This window comes from Arachis hypogaea, chromosome 7, assembly GCF_003086295.3.
Source record: "Arachis hypogaea cultivar Tifrunner chromosome 7, arahy.Tifrunner.gnm2.J5K5, whole genome shotgun sequence".
NCBI lineage: Eukaryota > Viridiplantae > Streptophyta > Magnoliopsida > Fabales > Fabaceae > Arachis > Arachis hypogaea.
In genome coordinates, this window is record NC_092042.1 from 55,469,066 (window position 1) to 55,488,691 (window position 19,626).

Here is a 19,626-nt window from a genome sequence, read left to right on the forward strand (position 1 = left end):
CTTAAGAGGACTAATCTCATTCACTCCTACCTGACCTCATAGAGGTCAGACACGGTGACCGCAGTACAACCCTACTTATCTAAATAAGTAAACAACTTCTAAAATATCTTCCACTCATGTAAAAGGGAAATCTCAACAACTTTCTTAGAAAAAAGGAATGATAATTCATTATCAAAGGTGGAACTACTCTAAAAGGTGTTTATCTATTCTATTATAAATACACTGACACCCTCAAGTATATTTAAAACCTAATCTACTAATAAATACCTACTTAAACCTTGTTAACTTAAACATCAGAGTTTCTTACAGGTTCCATCCCACACCTCTTCACAAGGAACTCAAACGGTAGTATCTCGATACCTAAAGAAATTAGATGCTGTCCTAAAAAGAGTCTGGATCTCACGTTTAGACGCAAGAACAACCCAATTTTCAGTAACTCTCAAAACATATACCAAGATAAAGAAGAAAAACGGTGAAAAAATGAAAATTCATTTAGATAGTTAGATATTTTGTTATGAGAATATATCATTTTATTTTTATTAATTTTTTTAAAATAAATTATATATTATTGTTTTTTATTTTTTCGCAAAAGTTTTTTGTCGTAAAATTATCCTAAATACAATATCATACTTTTCCAACTAACTTCCTAATTAATTTGTCCATTGACTACTCAATTCATTTTGGAGAATTGAGTTTTTTTTTTCTGTTTTAATCTACACATTGTTAAACAAAATACATAATAAAATATTCCTATTTCCTACCATAAATCAGATTTTAAGTAAGGGTATTGAAAGAGAATTTTAAAATCAGCTATAAGTTCTTTTAATTAGTGTATGAATTAATTAAGTGACCAAGATTATTATTAGAATGTAATACTACTTTTTTCGGAGATAACTCTTACTCCACTCAGCGACGTACAATTTTTAGAAACGTGCAGGCTATGTGTATGTGTAATTGTTTGTGAAAAGATTGGTTAACCAACCAATCAATCAAGTCTTGATCCCATTGATTTGATCTGCTCCTAATAATAATCTCATGTTGATATCAGTAAAAGGTTTAGCGGTTAAAAACAAAGGTTCATGATCATCGTTCATAAATTCGATCAATGTTCTTTATTTTGTTAATTGACAGTAATTCAGTTGCTGCATTCTCCAATTAGTAACGACCTTTTCAAAATTCACCTTAAACGTTACTTTTCGCTAGAGGAAACTAATCTGAAAAGAGTGTGATGATGATAGTTAGAAGTAGAGGGCAGTGTGTCATAAGCTTATACAGGAGCCACTAGAAATGAAGACAGTGCAGTCGATATGATTATTGTGGAAATCATGGTTTGTTTGCTTGCTTGGGAAATACATATTTATGGTGCGATCTGAAGGGTGAAGTAGAGCAGTATTGGAAGGTATAATAAAAGGGTGATGAGAGTGGTAGGAACCAGTCCAGAGAGGATGAAGGCAACTTCCATTATCATCATCACCACCTAATGTTAATGGGCCCTATTCCTTCTCTAACTTCATGTATGCATGTCATTATCCTCTTCCTCCTAGCTTATTGCTTCTCTAGGTCCCCTCTTTGAGTCTTTTCACATTCTCTCTATACACCATTTGCAAATGCGAATAATGACCTTAAGCACACACCTAAAGCCGAATGGGCCCTTCATTTCCTCCATCACTCTCAACACAAAATTAAACTACTCTGTCCCCTTTTGTCCTCCTTTGTTATTCTAGCTACTGTTGTACTCTTTTTTTCTTTTTTTGGGCTAATTTCTCATCACGTAGTAATAGTTTTTATTCGATTTTTAGCAAATTGATGGTGGTTTGATTTTAGTAGTCTGGAAACGAAACCAACTCTTTTTTTGCGAAACCAACTCTTCTTTTGTAGGTACCAGTTTTTTAATAGTGCATCAAAGATTCTCGAATTAGACGAGATTTAAAAAAAAAGACCGAAAAGACATAAATAAAAGCCTTGAAAATAAAATTGACGGAAATTTAAACAGTTTGCATTGAATTTAAACAAAAGAGTAAAATACCTTCGATTAAATCAAAAGATTTTTGACATGGAAATTAAAGGTTTTAAAACATAAAACTAGGCAAGTAAAGTAAATATTGCTTAAAAAATAAATTTACATGAAAAATGAAGTTTGCAAAAAAGATAAATGGAAAGTAAAGATATGTAGAAGGAACCCTATAGAAAATTAACTCGAAACAGAATCAGAAAGTCTCTGAAATGTGAGTATGCGTGAGTAATTTCTGAAGTAAAGTTTTAACTCTGTATCTTCGAGTCTTCTCTTATTTATAGCAGTTTCCTAACCAATCGATTTGAAGTGTAACTTCCATGTATGTGAAAAACGTGAGTAACTGTTCCGCTCTTTTGCTTGATCTTATAAAGGCTAGAAAACAACCTTCCAATCCCAAGATCTTTGATTCACTTCTTCTAATGACTCTTTAACTTGTTAAACTAATCAGACTCTTACTCCATGCCCTTAAACACAAGATCCTTTCGATATCAACTCTCTTACGAAAGCTCACTCACTACTCTTACGAGTAACCCTTTTTCTCAAAATTAATTATTTTTGACCAACAAATAGTGCTCTCCATGCTTATTCTTCCATTTCTCTTTGACAAACTCTAACTCTTCACATACTTTGCATTATTGTATCCTCTCACACACATTCATGCAGTCATCGTTTACATAATAATGTATACTTAACAGTTAACACACCTTCGATATTCAAACTCATGAATTGATAGTTGGAGCATTAATTAATGCATATGATTAGACATTTTCTGGTAATTTATCAGAAATCATAAGATAAGAAATTGTTAATAATTAGTAATGATTATTATCTTGAAGCCTTATCAATCTTTAGACTACCTGCGAATTAAAGAAATTAACACCAATCCTAATGATTGAACTATAATATAAATCTAATTTAGTTTGTTTCAAGCATGTAAGCAACAACAAACTATTCTGCAGTTCATGAAAACATTAGTTTCAGGTCTCTCTCTCTCACATGTTTTTTCTTTCTGCAGAGTCGGTGTCTAGAATCTGATATGATTTTCTTGGCAGTAGAATCAGAATTACAAACAAGTCCCAAAGAAAATAATAAATAATTGCTATACGCCTTCTCCTTATCTTATCTGATTAAGTATAGTATATAGTGATGAACAGTTATAATAATTGAGTTATGGGGACATATATTTTATATAGAAAGCAATAAAGTAGCAGATCCAATGTATCGGGAATCCTAGTTCCTGCTGCTCCCCTCCATCGTAGTAACAAATAATCAAATATTGAAATATATAGTCCCCAGAGTAAATTAAAGAAGCAGCTTGGTTAAATTTGGTGTTTGGAAACTTCTTCTGTTGCTATCTGTATCCACATTAGGTTAGGGTGGTCCACTTAATGCAAATTGCAAATGATGAATATACAAATGATGAGATGGATAGCAGGATACGGTACTATGGGCTTCCTTCATTCCCTCTCAATTGCATTTGTTTCCTTTGGGAAAGATATCAACCGAGCGAGCCAATCATGTTACATACATACGGGAATGAATCCTCTTTGTTTTCAACTTAAAAAATAAAATGTGATTTCTAATTTTTTTTTATATTTTTTTAATCTTATTTACAAACTATATAATAAAAAATTATATTTTATCATCTTAAGTAAAAAAAATTTGAGAAGATTCAAATCTCATACCTACAATCTTATTTATTTAAGAAAAAGTATAGAGACAGCAATTTTATTAAATTCTAGTCATATATAATTAATAAAAGAAAAGTGAATAATTCTATATTATTAGATAAAATCTCATACCATTAAACATCATTGATAATTACTTAATGATTACAAATCACAAAAATTACTGACCTCTTAGTACTCTTCTTTATTTAATTTTCCAACAAAATTTAATATGAATTACAATGGATATATATATAAAATTAATGTTTCCATCCTGACATGTGATTCGGAAATGGTTGTACATGGGAACCTGGTTTGAAGTCTGAACATCATATAAAAAATTCTAATTAAACTTGTCACCTCTCTATCATATTGATGAGTAGTATTGGAGAAACCAAAGTTTGTTGATCGTCCATTAAAATTTGAGGACTAACTGGAGTCTACTTCCTCAGCAGAATCTAAATAAATAATGATATTCCTTCTGTATCACCGAAAGTGATAGTTAATGAATTCTAGTTTTACTTTCTTCTTTTCTTATATATAAAAATAGAAAAGGATATATAGATAAAAAGATTGACTCCTTTTTCAACTTTCAAGTTCCAAGTAAGCTTATATCTATTTTTTTTTATCTATTTTTGTGTTTAATGAAGTTATATATCTTAATTTTAATTTATTTAATACAACAAAAAAATAAAAAAAATTAAATCAGCTGTTTTAATATAATCAAAATATATAAAAGGATCCCGCTAGGGAGACAATAGACTATTTGTACAATGTGTACAATGGTTATTGAGTTATGAAATGAACATCCTCTATACTATTTAGAATAACCATCCGACTACAAGGGATAATAAACATCTTCTCGAGGGGTCACTAAGGATCGATCTCTTGACCTTTTGGATCTAGCGCTTTAATACCATGTCATGATACCACTCATCCCAAAAGTTTCAGCTGATGAGAAAATGTAACACTAATAATTATATCTCTAATACTCCATAAACCTCCATTGTACACATTGTATAAATATTTCATTGGCTCCTCATACTTTCTCTATATAAAAAGAGCAAGGCAACAATCAAAATAATTTATCACAGACAACTTAGAAAATAATAAGGATATCATTACAATTATTATATTGTCATTTACTCCATTTAATTTTTTTCTTTCTTTTCTTTTAATATAAAAAAAAATCTTTTTTCTTTTAATTTAAATAAAATTCTAAGTTTTCTTTGCCATAAATTCTGTTTTAAAAAATTAAAAAAATAAAAAATAAAAAATAAAAAATTCTCCTATCAACTTGATAAAGTAATAAGGATAAATCACTTTATTAAACCAAGCAACGACCAATATTACACTATTCACCTAAAATCAAAATCGATACGTGAATCACCCAGGCCATCATTTTTATATAAATTAAAATAGAAAGGCCAGATTTACGTTCTTTCAAAAATCGAAATAACTTTGGTCAAATTATACGTACCCCTAGTAAATCTAATGGGGTTGTTTCGATATATATATATATAGCAGGTTTCCTAGTAAATCTATTAGTGCTGTTTCGATTTATGTATACCAGTAAATATAAAATAAATCTAGTGAGGCCATTCGATTTATGTACGAGGACGGGTACTTAGTAAATCTATACCCACTGATTCGATTTATGCTTGCTTTAAGCCCATTGTAATTTGAAAGAGATCTATTAGATTTACTATCAGCATCACTATAAATATAATTTGAATTAGAGCCATTCGAACCACACCCCACATGATTTCCCCACCGAATTCCCAACCAAAATACCCCAATATTGAAAAAAATTAATGTGATGGGGATAATTCAGACCATCTTTATCGTTTAGACGGAGTTGCCCACATTGCTGGTATCATCAATCAAGAAGTTAGTACATGCTATATTTTTTTAAATTAGTATCAAATATTTCACGTTTATTTTTTCAAAAGTAGTGGCACACGTCTTGGAGGGGTCTGGTATGACTGTTGGTCTAACGTATGGTGGCCAAAAATACTCTGGTATCGGAGGGGTGAATCCCATCCGATACACGCTGAATACCGACCTCAGGCTATACACCTCATGCACATAGGGGTGCCAAGTCAAACATGAATACGCACAATAGGCCAATGCATGAGAATATGGATAATGAAGTGCCTGAAATAACCACAATCACATGTCCACGCCCGGAGTGACACTCTATAACTACCAAGTGAAAACGATCCAGTCGGGGTGGTCTTCGCCACTGTGAACTCAGAATTCTCCCTATCATACAAAGTCACTGTGAAACACCGAGACGCCTTTAGATTTGCCTCTATAGCCTTAACCAGATGCTGACTAAATTATTGTCTGGTTCCCAACTGTGCCTCTGCCTCTCTTTCCTTGCGCATGACGTTAGGACTTTTTGCTAGTGAAGAATTTTACAAAAATATAATCACGTTGTGAGTATAGATTCTAAACCAACAGAAAATCCCTTCGTACAAATGTTTTGGTTGTCACAAGTAACAAACCCCAATAAATTTATAAACCGAAGTATTCAAACATCGGGTCGTCTTCTCAAGGAATTGTAGGGAAGTATGATTTATTATTGGTTATGGAAAAACAGTGTTTTGGGGGTTGAAAAGGTTTTAAGCAAGAGAAATAGATTGCAAGAATTAATAAATTAAAAACTAATAAAACTCTTGGCAATGTATGAAAACTGGAAGTCCTATCCAGTTGTCCTTATCAATTGTGATGAGAATTGGATTTTTCTCCCACTTAATTAACCTTTAGTAAAGCAAAGGAAAGTCAAGTGGACTAATTAGTTTGACCCTCAAGTCCTAGTCAATCCCTGTGGGAAGACTAGTTTTAGAGCGATCTAGATCAATTAGAATCTGCCAATTTCAACCACTGCTGAGTTCGACAACTCAAGAGTTACCAATTAATCAAACAAAGCCAAAAGGGAATAAAATCTACTTGAATGAAAATAATCTGGATAGAGCCCAAGCATCAATAACATATAAGTTTGAAATACCTCAATTGCATTAATAAAATAAAATCAATCCAAATATGAAGAGTCATAAGCCAAATAAGCAACATCAATAGTCAAAAATTAAGAGAAGTCGAAATAAAAAGATATTGAACCTGATATAAAGATGAGATAAAAATATTCCTAAGTTCTAAAAATCCTAATCCTAATCCTAAGAGAGAAGAGGGAACCTCTCTCACTAAAAACTACATCTAAATCCTAAAAAGTGTGTATTTTCTCCTTATCCATGAATGGGTGGATTCTTCCATTTATAATCCTTCAATCTATGTTCTCTGGGCCAAAAAAGGCCCGGAAATCGCTGAGGACAACTTTTGCAAATTCTGCAAATCGCGCACGTCACGCGTTCGCGTGGGTCACGCGGTTGCGTCATCTGGAGTGTTGCCCTTCCACGCGGTTGCGTCAGTCATGCGCCCGCGTCAGTTGTATTTTGCAGGTCACGCGTTCGCCTCATCCATGCGCTCGCGTTGAATCTCTTTTGCGCGAACCACGCGTTCGCGTCGTCCATGCGAACGCGTCACTGCCAGTTTCTCCAAAACTCCAATTTGTGCTTTCCTTCCATTTTTGTATGTTTTCTTCCCATCCTTTATGTCATTCCTGCCCTAGAAGTTCTGCAAATACTTAACACACAAATCACGGCATCGAATGGCAATACAAGGTAATTAAAATTAATATTTTTAAAGCCTAGGAAACATGTTTTTCACATACATCACATAATAAGAAGGGAAAGTAAAACCATGCAATTTCACATGGATAAGTGGGTGAAGGATTGAATAAATCACTTAAATTCAGCACAAAATATGTCATAAAATATGGGTCTATCAGCGCACAAATAACTCGGCCAACCATCCGTATGTGGACTTCACCAGAGAACACACTGGAAGGTTCCTAACCCCCTTCAAGATCGAATTCATACACTTAGAGATATTTGTCGTCATATGCCTGAATCTCCGTCCCTTGTCCCGATGATGTGTCCATAGTGTATAGTCAATCCTGTTAGCCCAATCACACATGGCAGGATTTTCTGAACGGAGGATATCAAACTAGTAGTCGAACTCCACCTCGGTCTTGGCATAAGCCGCGTTCACTAGAAGCCTCCGTGCGTCGTTGCCCTTAAAGGTCAGGGCAATGTTGGCTGCCACATGTCGAATGCAGAATTGACGGTAGGCAGCGGATGGTAGTCAACCGCCGTCGGGCACCTCCAATGCAGGCATTATTCCGTTGTGCTGATCCGATATCACTAAGATGCCCAATTACGGAGTGACGTACTGGCGGAGGTGGGAGAGGAAAAAAGACCATGACTCAGCATTCTCACCCTCCACAAGTGAGAATGCAACGGGTAGGATGTTGGAATTCCCGTCCCGAGCAATCGCAACGAGCAATGTCACCCCATATTTCCCGTACAAGTGGGTACCATCGATGCTAACCAACGGCTTGCAATGTCAGAAAGCCTCAATACATGGTGGCAATGTCCAAAACAGACGATGGAAATACGCCTAGGCTTCATCCATTTGCCCACCCATATGCACAGGACTTGTTCTCAGCACTGCAACACTACCCGGCCTTGTCACCTGGACACTAGAACCCATCATGGCAACTCGATGTATGACTCATTTCAGTCTTCATAGATCTGTGCCACGACCTTCTGCTTGGCCATCCAAACCCTCCTATAAGTCGGTCTAAAATCGAAATGTGCATCTGTCACATTCAGGAGTACTTTGATACACATGGCAACATCAGCTCTAACCATCGGCATTATGAATGCCGAGATCACATGATAGTCGAGACTCATGTGGTCACTCGATATTGACGTGGCTAGACAAGTATGATGGCCATTGTACCGTTTGACCTCCCAAATCCCTTTGTGCTGGTGAAGACTGATCCGAATACACCATGCGCACCTGTTGTCAAATTCCTTACACTTCCCATAGTACTTGCGATAATCAGACTCCACCACTTTGTACTGAATCTCGCGTCAGATGCTATAAGTCTTCCACTTAACACGACCTCCTATTTGTCCTGAAATTATTGACCCACCTAAAACTCTGTTACCCCCCGAATCCAACAGGTTTTCCAGGAATCGCCTGCTGTCTCATGGCATCTAAGTCCAAGGTGAAAAAGTACAGGGGGGTACTGCTACGTCCCTAAACTAGACCCTCCAACACCTCCAACTGAATTGCTCCCTACTATATCTTAACCACTCTCACGGCAATCATGTCCGGCTTCACATCATCATCCTCATCATCATCCCGCAATACATCGTCTACACCATCCGGTGCGAAACCATGTAATGAAACCGGTGCCGTATCAACAATACCTACTTCTCCGTCACCACTTCGGTTCAGATCCTCTGCGAAGGATGGGGATGCAACCAACATTGCGTCAGGCGCAATCACAGGCATCGATGACGAGCCACCATTTGGCCTCGAAGTAGAACAGGCGGCCGTTGCAACGGCTTGGGGATTCCGGTTCGAGCCACTTGAGCTGGAAACCACATCCACAAGCTTGGCCAACAACTTAGGGGTTATCACCTCGAAAAACTGCCAGCGGCAATAGAATAGAACTTTCAAATCTTCGTCAGTCCCTATTACGAACGAATCGTACTTCACGTCATCCCGCAAAACTGAGATCGAGATTCTATAAAATAATTTCTCAACCCATTTCATGCCTTGCAACCGCAGCTTTTGGAATATAGAATTCAAGAACTCATTGAAACTAGTTGAAGGTTTCAAAAGAATACTAAGAGAATCTTTATTAGTGAACTTAATTCCTAACCGTGTTTTTTTTCTTAATCAACTCTCTATAGTGCACTAATATTACAAAGCTCTCCTTATTAGCTATTGTGGCTTACTCTCATTCAGAATTGACCTTGATTCCATATTATAAAGGTTGTCCTCCTATTAAATCTAATCACTCCCATTCGAATTACATCATGACACTCTACATACAAAAATTGAAACAGCATAGTTAGATTTAGTATGGTACCATTGCATATAAATCGAAACAACACCAATAGATTTACTAGGAAACTTGGTATATATATATATATATATATATATATATATATATATATCGAAACAGCCCCATTAGATTTACTAGGAGTACGTATAATTTGACCAAGGCTGTTTTGATTTATGAAGAAACGTAAATCTGGCCTTTCTGTTTTGATTTATATAGAAACGATGGCTTGGGTGATTCACATATCGATTCTGATTTTGGGTGAATAGTGTAATATTCATCGTTGTTTGGTTTAATAAAGTGATTTACCCAAAAAAATAATATAAAAAAATTCAATAAATAAAAATATGATGATAAAGAGTGGAGTAACGAAAGTAGTGATAAAAAAATGTTGCAGTGGCAAAAAAAAATTTGAAAACAGAATGATTAACCAAACGCTATCCCTGCTGGAGGCATAGGTAAAGAGAATAATTGAAGAAAAGCGCCATTGTTTTCGAAGATCTCTTTTTTTATAATTTTGAGGGAAGGAACCTTAAAAAAGAAGAGGAAGGAGATCAGAGAAAAAGGTTTGTGTGTAATCCTATATTGAAAAAGAAGCATCACTATTAGATAATTAGGATCTATCAAGATAAAAAGAAAAAGGAGAAGAACAATCTTAGAGTTGAAACAAAGTAAACATATTTAGCGTTAACCACATATAAGGAAAGGGTTCTAATCCCACTCGGTATGTTTTGAAAAAAGTTCCAAAATCGTAAGCGTTGTAGGTTCATGTCGGTTGGGCCGATTTTTATTGGGTTTGACTGATTCGTATCGATTTTTTACTCAAAATGATCATGACCTTGGATTATATCAGTTTAGGATTTAGTTTATCGATTTTTTGGTAGAGATTCTGTTCTAAATTTTTTTTATTATATGTAACTAATTTTTTTTTTCATTTTGATAGTTTTTTTTTGCCATTATTATTAGTATTAGTTCTAAGCTTCTCAGTTTTTTTTCCTTTAATTATTTAAAGAAAATATTTTAAGTTGTGTGTGTTAAAATATGTATTATTATGTTTGTCTATGCCTATATTTGCAACAATGTGATGAACAATTAAGAAGAAGAGGCGTGAAGTTAAAAGACACGTTTGAAATGGAAAAAAAAGAAGTATGAAAAAAAAATTGAATTTAGGTGTGTTCTGTAACTATAATGTGTGGCATGCCTTATAAATTTGGAACTATGAGGTGTGATGAATAAAGAGAAGGATAGTGTAATTAATTTGGGTTGGTCGAGTGATTAGTTTATTCGTCTGTTTAAGTAAGTGTCGGAAGTTTGAATCCCACTTTATGCATGCAGTAATTCATTGGTCAGCAGCAGACCCTTAAATGGAGTTCAGATCCGCGACGGATTAGTTCTTAACCTCTCAGATTGGGGAATATCATGGCAACCAAAAAAAAAGAGAAGGATAGTGTAAAGTATACGTAATTGTACAGATACAATATATAATGAGACAGTAATAATGCATGGACACTACGTGTCTTGATTATTTTTCTTTTCTTGAAAATATTAATAATTTTATTATTCCTATTCTGTTTACTTCAAAACGTGCAAGTCGCATATTTTTACTTCCTCTACTTTTGCTTGACTGTTTTTCAATTACTATAACTCATCTTATTATTATTATTATTATTATTATTATTATTATTATTATTATTATTATTATTATTATTATTATTATTATTATTATTATTATTATTATTATTATTATTATTATTATTATTATTATTATCATCTTCTTTTATATATATATATATGTGTGTGTTTTGTCCGTTAATGAGCACACCAAAAAAATATATAATTTTTCTTCTTTTCAAATCCTAGAAGAAATATGTCTCATTACTTATTTATTTTATGTTTGTTCTGTAAATTTTGCTTACTTTTAGTACATGTTGTCTTAATGTTTACTGTTACGGATTCGATCCACGGATTCTATAATTCAGGATAGTCCCCAAACCCGGTTACTCGAGCTCGACCCACCGAAACCTTTTAGAAGGTTAGGAACCGGCCTACTAGAGTTCCTAATCAATTTTCAAATTCAAACGTCTCCCTTATCTTAGTCAAATAAGATAAGATAAGATAGCTACTATCACCTATAAATAGAGGACCCAGGTCCCTCCAAGTACTCATTCATTCCTCACACCTTCTACCTCTCAGATCTATTCTGACTTGAGCGTCGGAGTGTCTTTACAGGTACCACCCCCATTACTCCAGTCAAGTGATCCGGCATCCGCCTCAACCCACAAGTTCTCGATCCATCTCTCAACCCGTACCAGAGACATCTTGTACATTGGCGCTGTCTGCGGGGACTTACGCCGGTTAAGTCAGAATGGCAGACGAACTTGAAGAGCACTCCATAAGCCACCAAGATAACTCCCGAACACCAAGAAGCCATACTCCATGGAAGGATAGCAAGCGCCGTCCATAACAAGGAAAATGGCCCCGCCATCACAAAAACTCGGCATCCCGAGAATCCGGAAGACAGGTCAGCACAAATAATCCAAGAACTCTGCCACCCAGTACAGGAACTCGAAGGTCGGGTTGCCACCAAAGAAACGCACAACGCCGAAAATGGAAGTCACGCGACCTCTAGATCCAGGTCTCGCCACGGCAGATCGCCAGAACGGCGACACGCTAAGAGACATGATAGAAGCACCTCACGTGACCTAAGACATGACAGATCACCAGAGCGGCCACACAACAAAAGATACGACCGCAGCGTATCTCGCGACCCCGTTCACACGGACGACGACCGACGATACCGAGAAACCAAATGCACGAGAAACGACCATGTGATAATGGAAGCCACCCCCTTCACGGAGAGAATTTTGAAAGCAAAGCTCCCCAAAGGATTTGATAAACCTACGGACATGAAATACGATGGAACCAAAGACCCCCAGGAGCACTTAACGGCCTTCGAAGCCAGAATGAACCTAGAAGGCGCCACCAACGCCGTCCGATGCAAAGCCTTCCCAGTGACCCTAGCTGGGCCAGCAATCAAATGGTGCAATGCCATCCCAAACGGATTCATAACCAGTTTCCACGACATATCACAGAGGTTCATGGCCCAATTCACCACCAGAATCACCAAGGCCAAACACCCCATCAACCTATTGGGAGTCACACAAAAACATGATGAATCCACGAGGAAATATCTCAACTGATTCAACGATGAGTGCCTAACAATTGACAGGCTCACAGACTCGGTCGCAAGTCTCTGCCTTACAAACGGACTCATGAATGAAGACTTCTGCAAGCACCCTACCACTAAACCAGTATGGACCATGCACGAGATCCAAAACGTCGCCAGAGATTATATAAACGACGAGGAGGTCAGCCAAGTCATTGCTGCCAACAAATGGCAACAAAGCAACACCCAACACGGCAACCCGACACCTCGGCATAACCCACCACCCAGAGAAAGCCAGAGGGAACATCCCAAACTAACAAACACAAACTGACCACCCAGAATCGGCAAATTCTCTAATTACACACCCCTGACAGCCTCAATTACTGAGATATATCACCAAATAGTAGATCGAGGTATCATCCCAAAAGCATGACAACTCAAAGAATGAACGGGCGGCAACAAAACCCTTTATTGCGACTACCACTGAGGTTACGGGCACAGGACACAAGACTGCTTCGACCTTGAAGATGCCCTCGAACAAGCCATAAGAAACGGCAAGCTCCCAGAGTTCGCCAAAATCATTAGAGAACCAAAACGCACAGAAAGAGACAGGTCGACAGAAAGAGAATGACGCAACCTGAGAACACAAAATCAACCCCCGAGGGAAAACCCAGAGGACGACCTAACCATAATAGTAAACGTTATCACAGGCAAAGACGTATCGGGCAAGTCAAAATCAACACTAAAAAAAAGACCTCAAGGTCCTGGCCGTCAGAAATCAAACCTCAACCACCACTGCCGACAACACGGTAACTTTCCTACCCGAGGACTACCAGCACGGAACCTCGGCAGAAGACTCACCTTTCGTCATGTCGGCAAGAATCGGAACAGGACTAGTACGTAGAATACTGGTGGACACCGGCGCAGACTCCAACATCCTCTTCCGAGGAGCCTTCGACAAGCTCGGGCTCCGCAATGACAATCTCCAAACACACCGCAACGGCGTCACGGGACTCAGAGACAACTTCCTCAAACCAGACGGCTCCATCATCCTCCCCCTCACCATAGGGTCAGGTAACCAAAGGAAGACAATTATATCCGAATTCGTGGTCCTAAAAGACTCCACGGCCTACAACGTCATTCTCGGCAGAAAAACAATCAATGACTTCTCCGCCATCATCTTTACCAAATACCTCCTTATGAAGTTCACAACGAAAGACGGCTCCATCGGTAGTATCCATGGAGACCGGGAGGTCGCAGCAGAATGTGACAACGCCAGCCTAGCTTTACGAAAGAAATCTCACGATGCGGCTGGGATATTCCTAGCCGACCTGGACGCCCGACAAGACGGCCAACCAAGGCCAGAACCAGAAGGCAACATGGAAAAACTACAAATAGTGCAAACCAAAGACGAATACACCCTCATCAACAGGAACCTCCCGTATGACATTAAAGAGGATCTTTCCCAAATCCTGAAGCAAAATAGAGATTTGTTTGCGTTCACATCAGCTGACATGCCTGGAATAGATCCCGATCAAACGTCCCACTAACTAGCCGTAGATCCCAAACCAAACCTGTAGCACAAAGGAGACAAAAAATGTCCCCAGACCGAGCAGCCGCGGTCAAAAGGCAAGTCAAAGCCCTACTCGAAGCAAATTTCATTAGGGAACTACCCTACACGACGTGGCTGGCGAATGTCGTGCTAGTGAAGAAATCTAACAGGAAGTGGCGAATGTGCGTCGACTACACGGATGATGAGCGGATAATTTATACGCTTTTTGACATTGTTTTTAGGTAGTTTTTAGTATGATCTAGTTACTTTTAGGGATGTTTTCATTAGTTTTTATGCTAAATTCACATTTCTGGACTTTACTATGAGTTTTTGTGTTTTTCTATGATTTCAGGTAATTTTTGGCTGAAATTGAGGGACCTGAGCAAAACTTTGATAAGAAGGCTGACAAAGGACTACTGATGCTGTTGGAATCTGACCTCCCTGCACTCAAAATAGATTTTCTGGAGCAACAGAATACCAAATAGCGCGCTCTCAATGGTGTTGGAAAGTAGACATCTAGAGCTTTCCAGCAATATATAATAGTTCATACTTTATTTGTGATTAGACGACGTAAACTGGCGCTCAACGCCAGTTTCATGCTGCATTCTGGAGTCAAACGCCAGAAACACGTCATGAACCAGAGTTGAACGCCAAAAACACATTACAACTTGGCATTCAACTCCAAAAGAAGTCTTTGCACGTGTAAAGCTCAAGCTCAGCCCAAGCACACACCAAGTGGGCCCCGGAAGTGGATTTATGCATCAATTACTTACTTTTGTAAACCCTAGTAGCTAGTCTAGTATAAATAGGACCTTTTACTATTGTATTTTCATCCTGGATTGTATTTTTGATCCTGTGATCATGTTTTGGGGGCTGGCCTCTTGGCCATGCCTGGACCTTCATCACTTATATATTTTCAACGGTGGAGTTTCTACATACCATAGATTAAGGGTATGGAGCTCTGCTGTACCTCGAGTTTTAATGCAAATACTTCTATTTTTTATTCAATTCAACTTATTCTTGTTCTAAGATATTCGTTGCACTTTAACTTGATGAATGTGATGATCCATGACACTCATCATCATTCTCACCTATGAACGCGCGTGACTGACAACCACTTTTGTTCTACCTTAGACCGGGCACATATCTCTTGGATTCCTTAATCAGAATCTTCGTGGTATAAGCTAGAATTGATGGCAACATTCATGGGAATCCGGAAAGTCTAACCTTGTCTATGGTATTCCGAGTAGGATTCCGGGATTGAATGACTGTGACGAGCTTCAAACTCGCGATTGCTGGGCGTGATGACAAATGCAAAAGAATCAAGGGATTCTATTCCAACATGATCGAGAACCGACAGATGATTAGCCGTGCTGTGATAGAGCATTTGGACCATTTTCGCTGAGAGGATGGGATGTAGCCATTGACAACGGTGATGCCCTACGTACAGCTTGCCATGGAAATGATTAAGAAGGATTGGATGAAAGCAGTAGGAAAGCATAGATTCAACAGGGACAAACACCTCCATACACTTGTTTGAAATTCTCACCAATGATTTACATAAGTATTTCTATCTTTATTTTCTGTTTATTTATTATTATTATTTGAAAACTCCATAACGTTTTATTATCCGCCTAACTGAGATTTACAAGATGACCATAGCTTGCTTCATACCAACAATCTCTGTGGGATCGACCCTTACTCATGTAAGGTATTACTTGGACGACCCAGTGCACTTGCTGGTTAGTTGTGCGGAGTTGTGACAAAGTGTGATTCACGTTTGAGAGCGCTACCAAGTTTTTGGCGCCATTGTTGATGATCACAATTTCGTCCACCAAGTTTTTGGCGCCGTTACCGGGGATTGTTTGAATTACAATTACGTGCAACAACAGCGCCAAGTTTTTCTGATTCGGCAACAACACCAAGTTTTTGGCACCGTTGCTGGAGATTGTTCGAGTATGGACAACTAACGGTTCATCTTGTTGCTCAGATTAGGCAATTTTCTTTTTTATTTTCTTTTCAAAAAGTTTTAAAAAATATTTTTCAAACATTTCTCATCTATTTTCGAAAATTATTCTAAATTTTTAAGAATGAATTCTAGAGTTTCATAAAGCATGTTGAAGCCTGGCTGCCTGTAAAAGCCATGTCTAAATTCTTTTGGACCGAGATTTCACTCATCCTTAGAGAAGAGCTTCTTTGTCTAAATTCCATGTCTTTCTCAACATTGGCTACTGTATAGGATGTTTCAATTAAAGCTTGGCTGGCCATTGGCCATGTCTAGTGTTTTGGACTGAAGCTTTTGCAAAAAGCTTGGCTGGCTATGAAGCCATGTCTAATTCATGGACCGGAGCTTTAGACTAACATTGCTAAGATTCTTGGAATGCTTATTAAAAATTTTGAATTTCCTTATTCTTTTCTTCAAATTAATTTTTTCGAAAAATAAAAGAAAATACAAAAAATTAATAAAATCATAAAAACCAAAAATATTTTGTGTTTCTTGTTTGAGTCTAGTGTCAATTTTTAAGTTTGGTGTCAATTTCATGTTTTAAAAATTTCTTGAAATTTTTGAAAATTCATGCATTCATAGTGTTCTTCATGATCTTCAAGTTGTTCTTGATAAGTCTTCTTGTTTGATCTTGATATTTTCTTGTTTTGTGTTGTTTATTGTTTTTCATGTGCATTTTTGCATCCATAGTGTCTAAGCATTAAATATTTCTAAGTTTGGTGTCTTGCATATTTTCTTTGCATAAAAAATTTTTCAAAAATATGTTCTTGAGGTTCATCATGATCTTCAAAGTATTCTTGGTGTTTATCTTAACATTCATAGTGTTCTTGCATGCATTAAGTGTTTTGATCCGAAATTTTCATGTTTTGGGTCATAATTGTGTTTTTCTCTCTCATAATTAAAAATTCAAAAAATAAAAATATATCTTTTTCTTTTTTCTCTCAAAATTTCGAAAATTTGAGTTGACTTAGTAAAAAAATTTTAAAATTAGTTGTTTCTTACAAGTCAAGTCAAATTTTCAAGTTTAAAAATCTTATCTTTTCAAAATCTTTTTCACAAATGAAATCTTTTTCATTTTTCTTATTATTTTTGAAATTTTTAAAAATTTATTTTCAAAATCTTTTTCTTATCTTTATTTCAAAATTTTGAAAACTTTAATAACAATCAATGTGATTGATTTAAAAATTTGAAGTTGTTACTTTCTTGTTAAGAAAGGTTCAATCTTTAAATTCTAGAATCCTATCTTTTAGTTTCTTGTTAGTTAAGTAATTAATTTTAATTTTAAAATTATATCTTTTTCAACCATATCTTTTTATCATATCTTTTTCAAAATTTTATGTTTTTCAAAAATTTGATTTCAAAATATCTTATCTAACTTCTTATCTTTTTATCTTTTCAAATTTGATTTTAATATCTTTTTCAACTAACTATTTGACTTTTTCTTTGTTTCTTATCTTTTTCAAAACCACCTAACTACTCTTCCCTCTCTAATTTTCGAAAATACCTCCCTCTTTTTCAAAAATTCTTTTTTTAATTAATTAATTATTTTAAATTTTAATTTTATTTCTTATCTTTATTTTCGAAAATCATTTAACCCCTTTTCAAAATTTAATTTCGAAAATTTCTCCCTCTCTCATATTATTCTATTTATTTATTCATTTACTAACACTTTTCTTCACCTCTCTTCATCTCAAATCACTACCCCTATCCTCACCCTTCTGTTTGGATTCTCCTTTCTTTATTCCCTTCTTCTTCTACTAATAATAAGGAACCTCTTTACTGTGACATAGAGGATTTTTCTTCTTTTTCTGTTCTCTTCTCTTTCATATGAGCAGGAACAAGAAAAAAGGCATTCTTGTTGAAGCTGATCCAGAACCTGAAAGGACTCTGAAGAGGAAACTAAGAGAAGTTAAAATACAACAATCCAGAGACAACCTTGCTGAAATTTTCGAACAAGAAAAGGAGATGGCAGCCGAACCCAACAACAATAATGCATGGAGGATACTTGGTGATTATACTACACCTACTTCCAAGTTTGATGGAAGAAGCATCTCAATCCCTACCATTGGGGCAAAAAATTTTGAGCTGAAACCTCAACTAGTTGCTCTAATGCAACAAAATTGCAAGTTTCATGGACTTCCATCAGAAGATCCCTATCAGTTTTTAACTGAGTTCTTGTAGATCTGCGAGACTGTAAAGACGAATGGAGTAGATCCTGAAGTCTACAGGCTCATGCTTTTCCCTTTTGCTGTAAGAGACAGAGCTAGAGCATGGTTTGATTCACAACCTAAGGATAGCCTGGACTCTTGGGATAAGCTGGTCACGGCCTTCTTGGCTAAATTCTTTCCTCCTAAAAAACTGAGCAAGCTTAGAGTGGATGTTCAGACCTTCAAACAAAAAGATGGTGAATCCCTCTATGAAGCTTGGGAAAGATACAAGCAGATGACCAAAAGATGTCCTTCTGATAAGTTTTCAAAATGGACCATGATAGATATATTCTATTATGGTCTATCTGAGTTCTCTAAGATGTCACTGGACCATTCTGCAGGTGGATCTATTCACCTAAAGAAAATGCATGCAGAAGCTCAAGAACTTATTGACATGGTTGCAAATAACCAGTTCATGTACACTTCTGAAAGGAATTTCGTGAATAATGGGACGCCTCAAAGGAAGGGAGTTCTTGAAATTGATGCTCTGAATGCCATATTGGCTCAGAACAAAATGTTGACTCAGCAAGTCAACATGATTTCTCAAAGTCTGAATGGATGGCAAAATGCATCCAACAGTACTAAAGAGGCATCTTCTGAAGAAGAAGCTTATGATCCTGAGAACCCTGCAATAGCAGAGGTAAATTATATGGGTGAACCTTATTGAAACACCTATAATTCATCATGGAGAAATCATCCAAATTTCTCATGGAAGGATCAACAAAAGCTTCAACAAGGCTTTAATAATGGTGGAAGAAATAGGCTCAGCAATATCAAGCCTTATCCATCATCTTCTCAGCAACAGACAGAGAATTCTAAACAGAGCACCTCTAACTTAGCAAATTTAGTCTCTGATCTGTCTAAGGCCACTTTAAGTTTCATGAATGAAACAAGGTCCTCCATAAGAAATCTGGAGGCACAAGTGGGCCAGCTGAGTAAGAAAATCACTGAAACTCCTCCTAGTACTCTTCCAAGCAATACAGAAGAGAATCCAAAGAGAGAGTGCAAGGCCATTGATATAGTCAATATGGC

The 19,626-nt window shown here is 36.6% G+C and overlaps 1 non-coding gene across 1 annotated transcript; it reads right to left on the reverse strand.

Annotated features, from left to right (window-relative positions):
• Positions 1-18,751: 18,751 nt before the first annotated feature.
• LOC112704661 (small nucleolar RNA R71) lies at positions 18,752-18,858 on the reverse strand. Its single transcript, XR_003155275.1, has one exon. It is a non-coding gene; the product is annotated as a small nucleolar RNA R71 (small nucleolar RNA).
• Positions 18,859-19,626: the final 768 nt, after the last annotated feature.